The following is a 16,876-nucleotide window of genomic DNA, read 5'->3' as shown; positions in this document are numbered from 1 at the left end:
TTGGGTTTTCTTTGTTTTTTTTTCATTTGGTTTGTTCATTTGTTTTTTATAATTTTGCATATGAGTGAAATCGTATGGTGTTAATATTTGTCTTTCTCTGTTTGATGTATTTCATTTAGCATAATACCCTCAAGGTCTATCCATGTTGTTGCAACGGCGAGGTTTTACCATTTAAGAAAATTCCTGAGTAATACTCCATTGCATATCTATATATACCATATCTTCTTTATCCATTCATCCATTGGTATGCACTTAGGTTATTTCTATATCTTGGCTATTGTAAATAATGCTGCACTGAACACAGGGGTGCACATGTCTTTTCAAATTAGTGTTTGTTTATTCTTTAGATAAATGCCAGAAGTGGGATAGCTGAATTATGTTGCAGTTCTATTCTTAATTTTTTGAGGAATCTCTATAGTATTTTTCATAGTGACTGGACTAGTTCACGTCCCCACCAACAATGTATGAAGGTTCCCTTTTTCCACATTTTCACCAACACTTTTTATTTCTCGCCTTTTGGATAGCAGCCATTCTGACAGATATCTCACTGTGGCTCTGTAAAAAAATTTTTCTTGAAGCAGTTACATAATTGGGACATAAGATGGAAAGTTTTTTTCCTTCACCGTTGACATGTAAAGACATGTAAAAATATGTTGGGTTCAATCTGGTAATGTCATGGGGTAAGTCATACAGATTGTAAAGGAACTGGAATGTAACACTATATTGAAATCTGACTTATTTGTCTGGGGTATGTATTGGTCAAAAATTTTAAATGACTAAAATTATGTCTGCCTAAGGCTGTGAACATAAACACTCAACTGAAAGTGGAAAACTTCAGTTAATGTGGGCCAATATAGGTTATCTAAATGATTACATTTACTAGATTATTTAGCTTCAGGCTCTTTTCTAGTCTCCTTTGGTTGTATAAGTTGAATGGTAAAGTCATTCATTTATTCACCTGACAAGCAACCTAATGGAAGAAACAACTCAGCTCCCACGTGGGAGTATCTGGACTCTGGCTAATGTTGATAGAATAGCTGATGATCCGGGTTTAACCAGCCAGGTCTCAAATTTCTCCGTTGTGGAATCATGGGAACTGATCTTGAGATTTCTTTCAGTTTTAAGGTTCTATAATTTTACAGTTCCATGTATTGAATCACTGCTCTCAGCAGGGTATGAAAGGCATTGCTTTAGGCACTAAAGCAGATATAATAATGACTATGGCATTTTTCTTGCTTTCAGTCTAGTCCAATCGTTTAAGATATTGGTGATAGCAAACCCTTTCCAGGTGTGCCTTCCAATTTTGAGCACTTGGTAAGTAAGATTGAGTAACATTCCGTTCTGACAGAATTGAGGATACTGATATCACCATAAATCCATCAGCTGGAATGGAGCAAAACCAGATGTGCTTCATGGGGTGGCGTGAGTGAGAAATGAGGAGAGTAAGATGTGAAAAGCCCTAACAGGTTCAAGACAGCACCCAAGAAAGCCCCTGAGTTTACTGAGTGTATAGTTTTGCCTCTTGAGTGCATAAAACAGCAAGATCTGGCAGTAATCAGCACTTTTCTTTTCAAGCTGTAGGACTGTAGGCAGAATGGCTAAGTGCTGGGAGTGTTAATGGTGATGGCTGTGTAGACACTGAGCCCCCTGTAGACTTTAGCTGGGGACGTGCTGAACTGACAGCCAACTGGCTTAGAGTTGACTTCAGTCTCTCATGTTCATTCCCCTTCTGAGGCTGAAGTCAGGACCTTGTATGAACCAGCAGGATCTGAGGATTCCTGAAGTCCCTGTGTGTGGATGTCATGGATACTTAGCAGTGCAAAAGGATAGAGTTTTCACATTCTTAGGGTGCACTGGGTTCTGCAAGCCAACTCTGGATCGGAAGAGCAGAGTGCTTGTCAGTCTGTGGTAGCCATTCTCCCTTGAGTCTCACACAGACAGCCAGGCTGTGAAACTAATCTAGTTGAAATTAGATTAGACAGACTTCTGAGGCCTCTTCCAATGCTTAGACTTTATGATTCCCCCGAACATTACAGATCAAAAAAAGTTTGTTTAATATTAAAGATTTTTAATTAAAAAATATATGCATGTAGAAACAAAACCGACTATCAATCCAAAGGAGATTATACAACTAAAAAGTGACAATTCTCACCACGTCCCTCCTTTCTCTCCAGTCTTGCTACGTAGGGGTAACTACTCTGAATAGTTTGATATGAATCCTTCCTGATTTTTTGCTAAAGAGTTGTAAGTTTGCTGCTACTGCTTCTGCTAAGTCGCTTCAGTCATGTCTGACTCTGCACGACCCCATAGAGGGCAGCCCACCAGGCTCTGCCGTCCCTGAGATTCTCCAGGCAAGAACACTGGAGTGGGTTGCCATTTCCTTCTCCAGTGCAGGAAAGTGAAAAGTGAAAGTGAAGTCGCTCAGTGGTGTCTGACTCTTCGTGACCCCATGGACTGCAGCCTACCAGGCTCCTCCGTCCATGGGATTTTCCACGCAAGAGTACTGGAGTGGGTTGCCATTGCTTTCTCCGTGTAAGTTTGCTAAAAAGTTGTAATTTTTTGCTAAAAGTTGTAAGTAGCTACTCCCTGTTAGCAAGGAGGCTGCAATGGATCCTTATAGTGGACCTCCTTGTAAAAGTGAACATTTCTGAAAGACAGATTCCCTGGTATGTGTGTATATGTCTGTGTGTGTATATGTCTGTGTATATATATGTGTGCGTTTCTTTTCTTTTAAAGGCAGTCTTGCTGACTATTGCCGATGACTTCCATTTGGCTAGTCTCCTGCCTCTGTGTCAAATCTCTTGAAAAGACTGGTTGGAAGGAAATTTTCTTGCACTCTTTTATATTGTTGTACTTTTACAGTGTGGCAACATTCTGTCCATATTCAACATTTGACTCCCAAAGAGCATAGTTGTAGCAACTACTAACAGTTATCTCATTTGTCCTTATCACGTCCATTCCTTTAGCCAGAATTTTCTCACTTCTGGTCTTGTGTAGCTCTTTGGGGTCTCTGTGGAATAGCTACTGCTTAGTCCAGATGTCACTAAAGAATTGTCATGTTATTGCTTATTTTTCCAGATATTTGTTATTTCATCTGGACATGTTTTGAGACTGAAATCCTGGTATTTCTAGGGTACCCCCTGCATTGAGCTTATCAACTTTGTAGTCTTGAGGAAACCACTTAACCTCTCTGAGAATCCCTTTTTCCTCTTTTGAAAAATGGGCCTCTGGTGGCTTATCTGAAAGGAAGTAGATTTGTGAAATTCCCCAAAGATTGTGATTTATGCAATAGAGAATTCTCTATTTTTAGCAAACACTACTTAGCTACTTGAAAATTTGAAAAACAGTTGAGTTAGAAAAGTGATATTTTAAGTAAAGGGAAAAGCTAGGAAATTCCAATTAAGAATGGTGAAGTATGATGGGAGAAAGATCCAGTGAGTCTCATTCACTATCATCTGTGAAGGTACCTAGTGAGTGGCCCACACAGTGACCTGGTTTACCCAGACTATACTGTGCTGTGCGTGCTTAGTTGTCAGTCGTGTCCAACTCTTTGAGACCCCATGGACTGTAACCCGCCAGGCTCCTCTGTCCATGAGGATTCTCCAGGCAAATACTGGAGTGGGTTGCCTCATGCCCTCCTCTAGGGGATCTTCCCAAGCTAGGGGTTGAACCTAGGTCTCCCGCATTGTGGGCAGATTCTTTACCATCTGAGCCACCAGGGAAGCCCAAGAATACTGGAATGGGTAGCCTATCCCTTCTCCAGGGGATCTTCCCGACCCAGGAATCAACTGGGGTCTCTTGCATTGCAGGCAGATTCTATACCAGTTGAGCTACCAGAGAAGGCCATACTGTAGGGCTAGCCAAAGATTCCCACTGGCACAAACTGACAAGCAGGCCACATTGGTCCTCTGATAGAACTACTGCGTTGCTTTTACGAAACACTCTGGAAAGCAAAACTGTTCAAGGTACTGAATCATCCCCATCACTTCTGGGAGAACAGGGTTTGGAGACTCACTATCTGCGGAAAGTGGCCCCACCTTATCAAGACATGGAAACTCTGAAAGGTACACTTTCCAAAGGCATATTTTATAGACTCTCAGTTATTTGAAGTGAAGTGAAGTGAAGTCGCTCAGTCGTGTCCGACTCTTTGCGACCCCATAGACTGCAGCCTAACAGGCTTCTCCACCCATGGGATTTTCCAGGCAAGAATACTGGAGTGGGTTGCTATTTCCTTCTCCAGGGGATCTTCCCAACCCAGGAATTGAACCCGGGTTTTCTGCATTGCAGGCAAATGCTTTACCCTCTGAGCCACCAGGGAACAAAACTACAATTGCCTTTGAAAAACAAATCAGTGTGACTTGTTTTCCTCCTGCACAACAAATCTTAAGTGTATGCCCTTAAGGTATGTCCAGGGGTGCTGGTCTTTGACTGGTTGGGGTTTACTGGTGGGTCTCTCCATCCCCATGGGATCTGGCTCTGCCACGAAGGCATGACGCAGGAGGCGGGGGATGCCCTGGTGGCTCAGTGGTAGAGAACCCACCTGCCAATGCATGAGACATGGGTTTGATCCCTGGTCTGGGAAGATTCCACATGCTGAGGAGCAGTTAAGCCCATGCAGCCCAACTGCTGAGCCTGTGCTCTAGGGCCTAGGAGCCACAGCTACTGAGCTTGGGCACCCTAGAGCCTGTGCTTTGCACAGGAGAAGCCACTGCGATGAGAAGCCCGCGCACTGCAGCCAGAGAGTAGCACCCCCTCCCCACAACTGGAGAAAAGCCAGAGCAGCAACAGAGACCCAGCAAGGTCAGAAAGAAATAAATGATTAAAAAGAAAAAAGAAGTCATGGGGTTTCAATGTCCTCTGCCGCTCTATCATAGCACGGATGTTGAATATACGTTTTAAAGATTGACCCTGGAAACAATGCCCTGGCAGGAGATGTAAGACAATAAAGTCATTAATTCCTGGTCTTGAAATGGTCAGAAGTCCGCCATTCTCTCTTCTTTCAGGAAGAATTACATTTATTATTCTCTCAGGTGCTTTGTGGATTAGGCTTGGCAAAGGGCCACTTCATACATTATTTCTGAACACCGAGTCCCTAGCACCTGCTACCCAAGGGCAAATCAGTATCATACTACTTTTTGCTTCCTTGATTCTGACTGGGAAAATGTGAAGCTGCCAGTTTTATGTTGAAAATTTGTGTATGAAACGTTCAGTGGTCTGTAAGGCAGAATGTGTCTGCCACATTATGGCAGTGATTACTTTACTTTGTAATTCCTATTGAACAGCTGTTCTGTTGAGTAGGGGGTGTTCTTTGAGAGACTCTGAGCAGAGTTTTCTCTTAGAAACAGCTGCTTAGACATTTAAGCTTTATCAGCAAACTTGGCCTTGAGCATTAGGGTAAAAGCTTATTGGACATGAGGATGCAAAAACCCTGGGCTTTGGAGCCAGGGAGGCTTAGGAATGAGCATTCCAATTTTCACCTCTTTCTAAGTGCTCATGAGCTAATAAATTAAAACCTTCAGCTGCAGAGTTATTATAGTTCAACTAGGAGTTATTATACCTCCTACCTTGCAGGGATGTTTGAGGGTTAAATGAATATGTATATAAAACTGCACATGGGAATTCCTCAACTTCCTTCCCTATTTGATAATGTTTACTTTTATGGAGCCCTAAAATGTGCCAGACAGTATAACAGAAATTAAGTCTAGAAAAAATACATATCACATGGTTTGTCTTCTGTGTCTAGGGAACCAGCTGGTTGGAACACAAGAATGAGTTACAAACCAGAATAGACATGCAAAGGTTATAATGCAAGAGCAGATGAAAGAGTGGAAATCCTCATGGAGACGGTGTCCCTGAGTTGATCTTAAAGGATGACAGAAATAATGAAGAGAAAGACATTCCAGGTTTGGACCAATGTCAGAAAAGGCCAGGGAGCCCCTGTCCTTTGGGGTGAGGTTGACTAAGGAGTAATTGGTGTGATTGGGGTTGTCTTTTACTCGTAAACCAGTTGGGAGCCACTAGGTAGCAATGTGGATGTTTTAGTTCTAGTCAGGTATCAGAAAGATTGAGGGAAGGAGGAGAAGGGGGTGACAGAGGATGAAATGGTTGGATGGCATCACTGACTCAATGGACATGAGCTTCAGCAAACTCTGGGAGATGGTGAGGGACAGGGAAGCCTGGCATGCCGCAGTCCATGGGATCGCAAAGAGTTGCATGTCACTAAGTGGCTGAACAACAACAAGACTAATTAAGGGGTGTATTAGTTGAGACAAGTGCTTTCTAAGACAGAGGGAGTTCATTTCATGGCTACAATGAGAAGGAAGAAACTAATGTGAACAGTACTAAGGAAGCAGCCCAACTGAATTAAATTAATAAGAAAACTGCACTGGGCAGGCTAGTTGGACCATACTTTCTCACTCTCTTCTGTGAAATAGGATTAGGGTTAGGGAGTGCTCAGCCTGTGCAGGCCTGCCGGGCTAGGTGGGGCAGCTCTGCCAGAGGCCAACCTGAGGGCTTTACCTATCTGAGACTGGAGAGGGAGGTCCACAGAGGTAGAAGAAAAGCACAGAAATGGAAAGCGATCGCAAAGACACATTTTGTTATTCTCCCAAAAGTCAGATGAGGAGTATCTCCTCAACCAAACTGAACTGTGGTCTCACATAAGGTCCTTCTCTCAGGCCTCAGTTGTTCCACCATCTAAGGGGTAAGGTGTCCTGTCTGTGTGAGTGCTCAATCACTAAGTCTTGTCCGACTCTTTTGACCCTGTGGATTGCGGCCCGCTAGGCTCCTCTGTCTATGGGGTTGCCCATGCAACAATATTGGCCTGGGTTGCCATTTCCTTATCCAGGGGGTCTTCCCAACTCAGGGATTGAACCCAGGTCTGCTGTGTCTTTTGCATTGGCACGTGGACTCTTTACCATTGAGCCACCTGGAAGTGTCAGCAGGTATTTAATTGCAGGGAACCAGATTTGCTCAAGGTGGCCACCCTACTGATTTCTATCGTGGTTGTACTATTTTCAGTTCAGTTCAGTCCAGTTGCTCAGTCGTGTCTGACTCTTTGTGACTCTATGAATCGCAGCATGCCAGGCCTCCCTGTTCATCACCATCTCCCAGAATTCACTCAGACTCACGTTCATCGAGTCCGTGATGCCATCCAGCCATCTCATCCTTGGTCATCCCCTTCTCCTCCTGCCCTCAATCCCTCCCAGCATCAGAGTCTTTTCCAATGAGTCAACTCTTCACATGAGGTGGCCAAAGTACTGGAGTTTCAGCTTCAGCATCCTTCCTTCCAAAGAAACCCCAGGGCTGATCTCCTTCAGAATGGACTGGTTGGATCTCCTTGCAGTCCAAGGGACTCTCAAGAGTCTTCTCCAACACCACAGTTCAAAAGCATCAATTCTTCGGCGCTCAGCCTTTTTCACAGCCCAACTCTCACATCCATACATGACTACTGGAAAACCATAGCCTTGACTAGACGGACTTAGTCGGCAAAGTAATGTCTCTGCTTTTGAATATACTATCTAGGTTTGTCATAACTTTTCTTCCAAGGAGTAAGTGTGTTTTAATTTCATGGCTGCAATCACCATTACATTCCCACAAATAGTACTAAAAGGGTTCCATCTTCACATTTTTACCACCATTTGGTATTTTCTGTGTTTTTTGTTGTTGTTGTTGTTGTTTGTTTGTTTCTGTGGTTTGTTTGGGGATAATAGTCATCCTAATGGGTGTGAACAATAGATTCTTAGCAACTCTCTGTTGACTTGGATTGTCAGCTCATACCTGCCTTATTAACTCACAGCGTTTCTGCAGTGTTAGTGGCCAGCCACAAGGCAGCCCTCCTGTGACCAGAAGCCTGCCTGTCAGGGCCCAGCAGCAGCTCAAGGGCCTGGTGGCCTCTTGACCAGTGGGGCCCTGGTCTTGTGAGGTCTGGGTAGCTAAGGTTGTGCTGGCAGCCATCGCAGAGCAGAAGGCCAGTGGGAGAGAGCCTTGGTTCCCCACAGTGCCAGGTCTCCCAGTTGGCCTGGACTCCCCAGGGCAAGGCTGGAACCAGAGGGCCCCCAGCTTCTCCCTCCAGCACATCGTAGGATATCAGAGTAGCCCCAGATCAGGTGCCTGTAGTCCTCTCCCCTAACATTCTACACTCCTTCATGGCACCTAGTGGAATATGCAGTTATGTATTTACGGGCTTATTTGATTTCTGTCTGCTTCCTCCATCAGAATAGAAGCTTCTTGAGCACAGGGGCCATGTCTCTTTCTTCAACACCTTGCTCAGTGCCTGGCAGATAGTAGATGACCAATTAGTGGTGTTGAATGAATGATTCTGGCTCCTCCCTTCATTCAGTTTAGGATCTCACAAGCCAGGGGAACCAGATAGGAACAAATTATACCAGATCCCTGTGCCCACAAACTACAAAGCTGATCTTGAGTGTGTAGTCCTTCGGAGTTTCCACATGCTATTTGGGATCCATTAAGCAGTGTCAGACTTTATTTTTTGGGGCTCCAAAATCACTGCAGATGGTGACTGCAGCCATGAAATTAAAAGACGCTTACTCCTTGGAAGAAAAGTTATGACAAACCCAGATAGTATATTCAAAAGTAGAGACATTACTTTGCCAACTAAGCTCCATCTAGTCAAGGCTATGGTTTTTCCAGTAGTCATGTATGGATGTGAGAGTTGGACTGTGAAGAAGGCTGAGTGTCAAAGAATTAATGCTTTTGAACTGTGGTGTTGGAGAAGACTCTTGAGAGTCCCTTGGACTGCAAGGAGATCCAACCAGTCCATTCTGAAGGAGATCAGCCCTGGGATTTCTTTGGAAGGAAGGATGCTGAAGCTGAAACTCCAGTACTTTGGCCACCTCATGTGAAGAGTTGACTCATTGGAAAAGACTCTGATGCTGGGAGGGATTGGGGCAGGAGGAGAAGGGGACGACCGAGGATGAGATGGCTGGATGGCATCACGGACTCGATGGACGTGAGTTTGAGTGAACTCCGGGAGATGGTGATGGACAGGGAGGCCTGGCATGCTGCGATTCATGGGGTCTCAAAGAGTTGGACATGACTGAGCGACTGAACTGAAAGCTGCATCTCAAAGGAAACTGGAAGGTGGGGGAGTCCTAGCCTACCTCTGACCTTGATATTAGGGCTTTGGTCTAATCAATGGCAAGAAACCTCTCTGCATCTCAGTTTTCCTAGCTGTGAAGTGGTTATAAGACCTACCCCTGAAGGTTATGAAAGTCAAATGAGTATTTAAGGTACCTGGACTAAAAATAGATGTTTAGTGCCATCTGGCCGCCTGAAATTTTGTTTCCTTTGCACATTGCGAAGTGAAAAATTAGTAGGCTAGGTTAGGGACTAAATAATATGTTTTCAAATTAAATGAAGACAGTTGAGGCAGAACCTGTTTGCTCTCCTTTAATTTAATTAATTAATTTATTTCTGGCTGTGCCGCTTATAGGATCTGAGTTCCCCAACCAGGGATTGAACCTAGGCCCTTGGCAGTGAAAGCTCTGAGTCTTAACCACTGGACTGCCAGAGAATTGCCTGTTCTCCATTTAGAAGGCGGAGCTACAACCTAGAAGAGAGGTCTAGTTGGGGTTCATATTTTGTCAGAACAGCTAGTCGTTATGGTGAGAATAAAATAGATCATTTTACTAAATGTTCTTTACTTCATTTGGCAGACACTTCTTTGTGTGCCTACTGTGTACTTGATTGTTGAGAGCATTGCTGTCCAATAGTACCTTCTATGATAGTGGTGATGTCCAAGATCTGCTGTCTCTAACAGAGCCATGAGAGACACGTGCGGATAGAGATCACTGAAATGTGGTCAGTGTGACTTCATGAACTGAACTGCTAACATTATTTCATTCAAATATTCATGGGTACATGAGGTTGTTGACAACTCTGTTGGACAGCACAGAGAACAGAACAGCCTCTGTGACTAAGAGTTCACCATGTCCTCCCACTCAGTGTTCCCAGCATCTCTTACCTCAGTTGTCTCATCTGTAAAATGGAGAGGATAATAGTCCAAAACTCGGAAAATAATTACAAAAGAGAAAGCATGTAAGAAGTGCTTTAAGTATTGGTTGCTGCTTAGGCCTTCTGGAGATGTTGGCGTGGTGGATAACAACCAATTACTCCACCACCACCCTTTACTAAATTCTCACTCTGTGCTCAGACCTCTGTGTATTATCCAATTTCATCTTCACATCATTTTCAGGAAGTATCACATAGAACCAGACATCCTAGAGTGTGAAGTCAAGTGGGCCTTAGGAAGCAATAGTATGAACAAAGCTAGTGCAGGTGATGGGATTCCAGCTGAGCCATTTCAAATCCTAAAAGATGATGCTGTGAAAGTACTGCACTCAGTGTGCCAGCAAATTTGGAAAACTCCGCTGTGGCTACAGAGTGGAAAAGTCAGTTATCATTCCAGTCCCAAAAAAGGGCAATGCCAAAGAATGTTCAAACACAATTGTCCTCATATCACATCCTAGCGAGATAATGCTCAAAATCCTTCAAGCTAGGCTTCAACAGTACGTGAACCAAGAACTTCCAGATGTACAAGCTGGATTTAGAAAAGGCAGAGGAATGAGAGATCAAATTGCCAACATCTGTTGGATCATAGAAAAAGCAAAGAAATTCCAGAAAAACATATACTTCTGCTTCACTGACTGTGCTAAAGCCTTTGACTGTATGGATCACAACAAACTGTGGAAGATTCTTAAAGAGATGGGCATACCAGGCCATCTTACCTGTCTCCTGAGAAACCTGTATACAGGTCAAGAAGCAACAGTTAGAACTGAACATGGAACAACTGACTGGTTCAAAACTGGGAAAGGAGTACAAAAAGGCTGTATATTGTCACCCTGCTTATTTAACTTATATGCAGAGTAGTACATCTTGTGAAACGCCAGGTTGGATGAGTCACAAGCTGGAGTCAAGATTTCTGGAAGAAATGACAACAGCCTCAGATATGCAGATAATACCATTTTAGTGGCAGGAAATGAAGAGGAATTAAAAAGTTTCTTGATGAAGGTGAAAGATACAAGTGAAAAAGCTGGCTTAAAACTCAACATTCAAAAACTAAGATTATGGCATCTGGTCCCATGACTTCATGTTAAATAGAAGGGGGAAAAGTGGAAGCAGTGACAGATTTTATTTTCTTGGACCCCAAGATCACTGTGTGTTGTGACTGCAGCCATGAAATTAAAAGACGCTTACTACTTGGAAGGAAAGCTATGATGAACCTGTGAAGTCGCTCAGTCATGTCCAACTCTTTGCAACCCCATGGACTGTAAACCTACCAGGCTCCTCTGTCCATGGGATTTTCCAGGCAAGAGTAATGGAGTGGGTTGCCATAAAAAGCAGAAACATCACTTTGCCAACAAAGGTCTATGTATAGTCAAATCTATGGTTTTTTCCAGTAGTCATGTACGGATGTGAGAATTGGACCATAAAGAAGGCTAAACACCGAAGAACTGATGCTTTTGGACTGTGGTGCTGGAGAGGACTCTTGAGAGTCCCTTGGATTGCAAGGAGATCAGCCAATCCTAAAGGAAATCAACCCTGAATATTCATTGGAAGGACTGATGCTGAAGCTGAAGCTCCAGTACTCTGGCCACCCAATCCGAAGAGGCGATTCATTGGAAGAGACCCCGATGCTGGGAAAGATTGAGGGCAGGAAGAGAAGGGGGCAACAGAGGATGAGGTGGCTGGATGGCATCACTGACTCAATGAACATGAGTTTTAGCAAACTCTGGGAAATAGCCAAGAACAGGGAAGCCTGGTGTGCTGCAGTCCATGGAGTCACACAGAGTCAGACATGACTTAGCAACTGAACAACAGTAGCAACGAGGTATTATTATGATCCTCATTTTACCCATGAGGAAACTGAGGCAGAGACAGGTTAGAATTCCGCCCCGGACTCTGATTCCAAAGCCTCCAGTGTGTCTTCTTGGAGGTCGCTGTAGTTACAGAGAAAAAACACAATGAGTGCCTTAAATATCCGAGTCAAATTATGATCCTCCCTCCCTCCTCTGAACAAATTGAGCTGTTTTGTCTGCCAGGTCATCTGAACTCAGTCTAAGAGAGGAAGACTGTGAACCAAGAACAAAAGAACTTAAAAAAAAAAAAGAAAAAACAAAACCCGGCCCTCCTGTGGTGAGTTTCCACAGGGTACTTAATCCTTTAGGACTGTGCTGTGACTCAGAAGCTCAGAGCTAACATAACTTCTCAGTGAATCAGTTCCTCTGAGAGTCAAGTGGGAGCCATTTTATTAGTGGAGACCACAACTCTTATATAAAATAGTAAGATCCTCGTACATGAATGGCAGGGTGAGTTTCCACTTTTCATTACCTTAGTTTTCTGGATTTTTATTTTCATCATCTTATCATTGCAATAGGATAACTTATGTTTTGTTTTTTATTTTAATCCCTTCCCTTATCTCTCTTTCATTATTTTAAAAAAAGGAAAAACATGTTCCTTGTGGTTACCTCTCCACCTTGTTGGAATTCACTGCCTGGGCAGTCCCTGTCTCTCTCCACCCTCTTTTTTCCTTCTATTTCTTCCCACTGCTCCTCTTAAGCATAAACTCATTCAGCAAATCTTGGTCAAGAGTACTTTGCCAGGCTGTGGTCTCAGCACTGCAAGTTGGATGGGAAACAAGCCAGACTTGACCGCTCATGCATGCAGCTTATAGTCTAGCTGTAGATCCAGGAAGAGTTCAGTGAATTCGGAGTTAAAGAAGTTTAATCTCCTGGAAAGGAAGCATTATTTCTGCAGATTATATTGATGACCAGCTATGAAACATTGCACTAAAGCTTCACGTAGATGCATTCATTTATTTCTCACCAAAAAAAAAAAATTGAAATCCCTCATTTTATAACTGGAGAGCCCAAGTGTTGGGGAGAATAAGTTGCCTTGTTCAAGACCGAACACTAGGTTTGAGGTGGGGCTGGTTTACAGGGACCCGCCTTGAGGTTGTAACATTCACTCCTATGTGGTGACACTGGCTTTTGGTCACGCCTGCATTTGACCTACCCTGGGGTAACTAGTGCACTGGGGATTAAGGGCTTAGATCCCTAAACCTGATAATCCAGGTTCTGTTTCCTTGGGCAAATTCAGCCCTGAGGGCATCCGATCCAGACCAGCGATAGGGCCTGGGGCAGTGGTTCCTTGGAGCCAGACACTTCAGACTTCAGAGGCCTTGTCCAGGCCCCAGATAACCTCCAGTTTGTCCCAGTGTGCTGGACACATTATGATGGCCTCCAGGTGTGACATGGGCTGAGGAAGGAGCCTGCTCCTAGGGCACTTACAGCATAGAGCCGTTTCTTGGGCTTACTCGTGATTGTTCTTCATAGCAACTCTAGCAGGTGTCCAGGATGTGGTTGTTTATACTCCTTTCACAGATGAGGACCTTGAGTCTCAGAGAGGACAAGAGTGGCCAAAGCGGGGTGACCAGGAAGAGGCAAGGACCAGAAGCCAGATCCAAGACTCTTGCCCAGGCGCCTTCCCACTGCACTCTGGGTGTCTGGCTTTCTTTGTGCTTGGCATCTCTCTTGCGTTTCTACCCTCCAGCCCCTCCCACTCCCAAGCAGCCACCCACGGACACCCCCGATTCCCAGCTCTCCCTCATACCTGCAGCAGCTGATCAGCCTGGCTGGCTCAAGAGCTTAGGGGCCACAGCCATGCTCAACATGGAAAGGAGGGCTGGGTGCAGTGGATCAAAACTGCTGGCAATGGCACAAGTCTCATTTAAAGAGATGATTAATTATGGAACACCAAGACCTGAGGCTGAGCATCATAATTCAGCTAAAATTATCGCCCAGAAGGGTAAGGATGGAGTTAGCAAGATTTTGATTCAGAGCTTTGTGCTTATTTTCAAAATTCTTTTCTGTGACTATTTTCTCTTGATAACAGTTTCTTGGAGTCAGAAGCCCAGAGGGCGTGGATCCATGTTTATGATTTTGACTCTAATCCTACACAGAGGCGTGTCCCCTGTGTCCTAACACTTTCATTCTCTCTCCTTTGATCCTCAGTGCAGCCCTGCAAAGAGGCCTTTTACATCCCCCTCTGCAGGACACTGAGGCCTTCAGGAGCCCTTTTGAAACTGTTTTAAAACTTTGTTTTAGTCACTAAGTCCTGTCCGACACTTTTGCCACCCCATGGACTGTAGCTCCTGGAGTTGGTGATAGACAGGGAGGCCTGGCGTGCTGTGGTCCTTGGGGGTCACAGAGTCGGACACAACTGAGCGACTGAACTGAACTGGACTGTAGCTCACCAGGCTCCTCTGTCCATGGAATTCTCCAGTCAAGAATACTGGAGTGGGTTGTCATTTCCTTCTCCAGGGGATCTTTCCCACCCAGGGATCGATCCCACGTCTCTTACATCTCCTGCACTGGCAGGTGGATTCTTTACCACTGAGCCACCGGGGAAGCCCTCTGAAACTCTTGGAATGCCTATCTCCTCAAACAGGGTCCAAAGTGAATCTGCAGATCACCAGGCTTAATTGACTAGCAAATTATGTCTCAGAAACATGCCAGGCAGAGGTGTGAGAGGTTAAGAGTCTTAGGAGCCAGAACACCTGCATGGAGATTCTGGATTTCTTACTGGCAGGTGAGCCTGGAGAAGCTCCTTAATTGTATTGTGCTACTGGGCGTAAATAAGGATAATAATAGCAACAGGTGACATACAGAGCCCTTTGAAGAATCCCTGGCATATTATGAGCGCCCAGATTTGGTACCCATTTCTTCTGGGCATTAGGTCCCAATGTTTATGAATGAGGAAATCTAGGTATAGAGTTGGAGTCAGTGCCCAAGGTCATCAGCTGGTAAGTGGTGAAAATGTGGCAGGTCACCAGCACCCTCAGCCTGAGGTGGTGGTGAAGAGCATAGGTTTGGAAATGAGACAGGCTTGGAACTGAAGCTGAGCTCTCCCACTTAGTAGTTGTGTGATCCTGAGTTAACATCCCTGAGCCTCAGTTTCATCTGCAAAATGGAGATATTAGTACCTCGCTGTTGACCACACCCACAGGCCTTGCCCAGCTTCAGGGTTGCAGACAGACCCCAGAGTCAGCAACAGAGGCATGAGTGGTTTAATGGAGAGGGGAGTCTGAAGCCAGGTCCTGGAGCAACACTCACCTGTGCATCAGATGCCTGGAAGGATGCGTTGGCAGTCTTCGCTCCAGGGGCTGGGAGAGGGAGGGGAACTTACCAGTTATAGAGGAATTGATGTCCTGTGGGCTCATTAGTTACCAGGGAAACCTAGAAGGCCATGTCTCTCATTGCCCGTTTGATAAGGACAATGGCTAGCTAGAGCCTGGGGCAAGTACCTAGGAAGGTCAGTCAGGTGAGCAAGATACAGGTGAAGCAGGGGATGGTCAGAGAGCAAGACAACAGCCATCTTTACTGAAAACCACAGTGGCTGTGTGTATCATATCTGTGGTATCTGGTTGCAGTGCACTCTACATACCTGACCCCAGAGATATCACTGAAGAGGGGCAAACAAAGATTGTAAGGATTGTGCAAGGTTTGTAAGGGTGAGTGTATGGTCAGGCCACTCAAGATGGCTGTTCTCTTGCTCTCTGCACATCCCCTGCCCAACCAGTTCCTGCTTCACCTGTACCCTATGCTCACAACTGACCATCCTACTACTTGCCCTAGGTCCCAGTTGGTGATTGTTCTTATCAAAGGGGCTGTGAGGGGCATGCCCCTCTGTGGTTTCCCTGGTAACTCATGAGCCCACCTGGCCTCAATTCCAGCCCTGGGAGTCAAGGCTGCTGCCATATTCTGCTGCACACGGTGGGGTGTTGCTCCAGGACCTTACTTCAGACGTGTGCGCTCCCTGGTTCATTAAACCACTGATGTCTCTGTTGTTGACTCTGAGCTGCTTCTTCAGTCTTGAAGCTGGGCAAGCAACAGGCTTTGTGGGCTTGCAGGGTTCGGCCCAACAATTGGCAGAGCAGCCAGGAGACTGAGGAAACTCCCGTGAGTGCCGAGATGTTGGGAAATACAGGACAGGGAATGGGAAGGTGTGGGCGTCATCCACTAGCATTTGGGGCCCAAAAGTTGAGGGGGTCATCCCAGAAGTTATGGGGAGATTCTGAGGTGGCTGTCCACTAGTATGAGGAGACCCGGGGGGCTGTCCCTGGTGAATAGGGGCTGCCAAGAGATCTGTAGAAAAATGGTCTCTAGTGACTGCTGTTGTATCAAAGGGAGGCTTTGGTAATTGGTTAAGTCAGCTTTCTAGAAGGAACTGGTATTCTTCATGTGCCTTTTATATGTCAATTATCTATCTGGCCTCTCTGGAACTTTAATCTTATGCGATCTTAAAGAGTAAAGGCGTAAAAAGAACTTTTAGGTAAATTCTATAGGAATAATTATACTTTGAGAATGTCTATCTGAAATTGTCTCTCCAGATTTTAGTGACTTGAAGATTTTAGACTTGAAACTAAAGTTGAAAGATGAGTGTTCATGGGTCATTTCAAATAGGATAAAATATTGGAACATTAATTGCCAGGCAGGTCTAAGTTTATCTACCTTTGTCTGCTTACAAGAGGGGGACCGAAGCATAAAGTTTTTCAATCAGGAAAATGCACAATTACTTCTTGGTTTTTGCCAAAGACTGAGGTTTTCAAGGGTTAAGATTATAATCAGTCTTAACTCTTGTAACTGTTTCCTTATCAATTACATTGTGATCAGGTGTTTAACTGTGCCTTTTTACTTTTTTGTCATTTATAGTTATTGTTTTACTTGATGCTTTTGCAAAAGTGCTTCAAGAAGATTCATAGGAAGGATGAATTTGACAGGTATAGGCCTCTAATAAATTTCAGATCATACTGCTGAACTGTGTAAAAAATTCAAGGATTCTAATGGAAAACCTG

At 44.6% G+C, this 16,876-nt stretch overlaps 1 protein-coding gene across 7 annotated transcripts in view; it reads left to right on the top strand.

Annotated features, from left to right (window-relative positions):
• Positions 1 to 16,876, top strand: part of MYOF (myoferlin) — a 177,935-nt gene that overhangs the window by 1,708 nt on the left and 159,351 nt on the right. The window contains exon 2 of one of the 7 annotated variants that reach the window (XM_042238655.1): positions 5,744 to 5,903. The exons of the other annotated variants lie outside the window; for them this stretch is intronic. The gene's annotated coding sequence lies outside the window, so the exon portion shown is untranslated. The remainder of the gene's footprint in view (positions 1 to 5,743; positions 5,904 to 16,876) is intronic. 7 annotated transcript variants of the gene reach the window in all.

The sequence above is a fragment of the Ovis aries genome, chromosome 22 (assembly GCF_016772045.2).
Source record: "Ovis aries strain OAR_USU_Benz2616 breed Rambouillet chromosome 22, ARS-UI_Ramb_v3.0, whole genome shotgun sequence".
In the NCBI taxonomy this organism is placed as follows: Eukaryota; Metazoa; Chordata; class Mammalia; order Artiodactyla; family Bovidae; genus Ovis; species Ovis aries.
The sequence above is the reverse complement of the archived record's forward strand: the minus strand, read 5'-3'. Positions and strand labels throughout refer to the sequence as shown.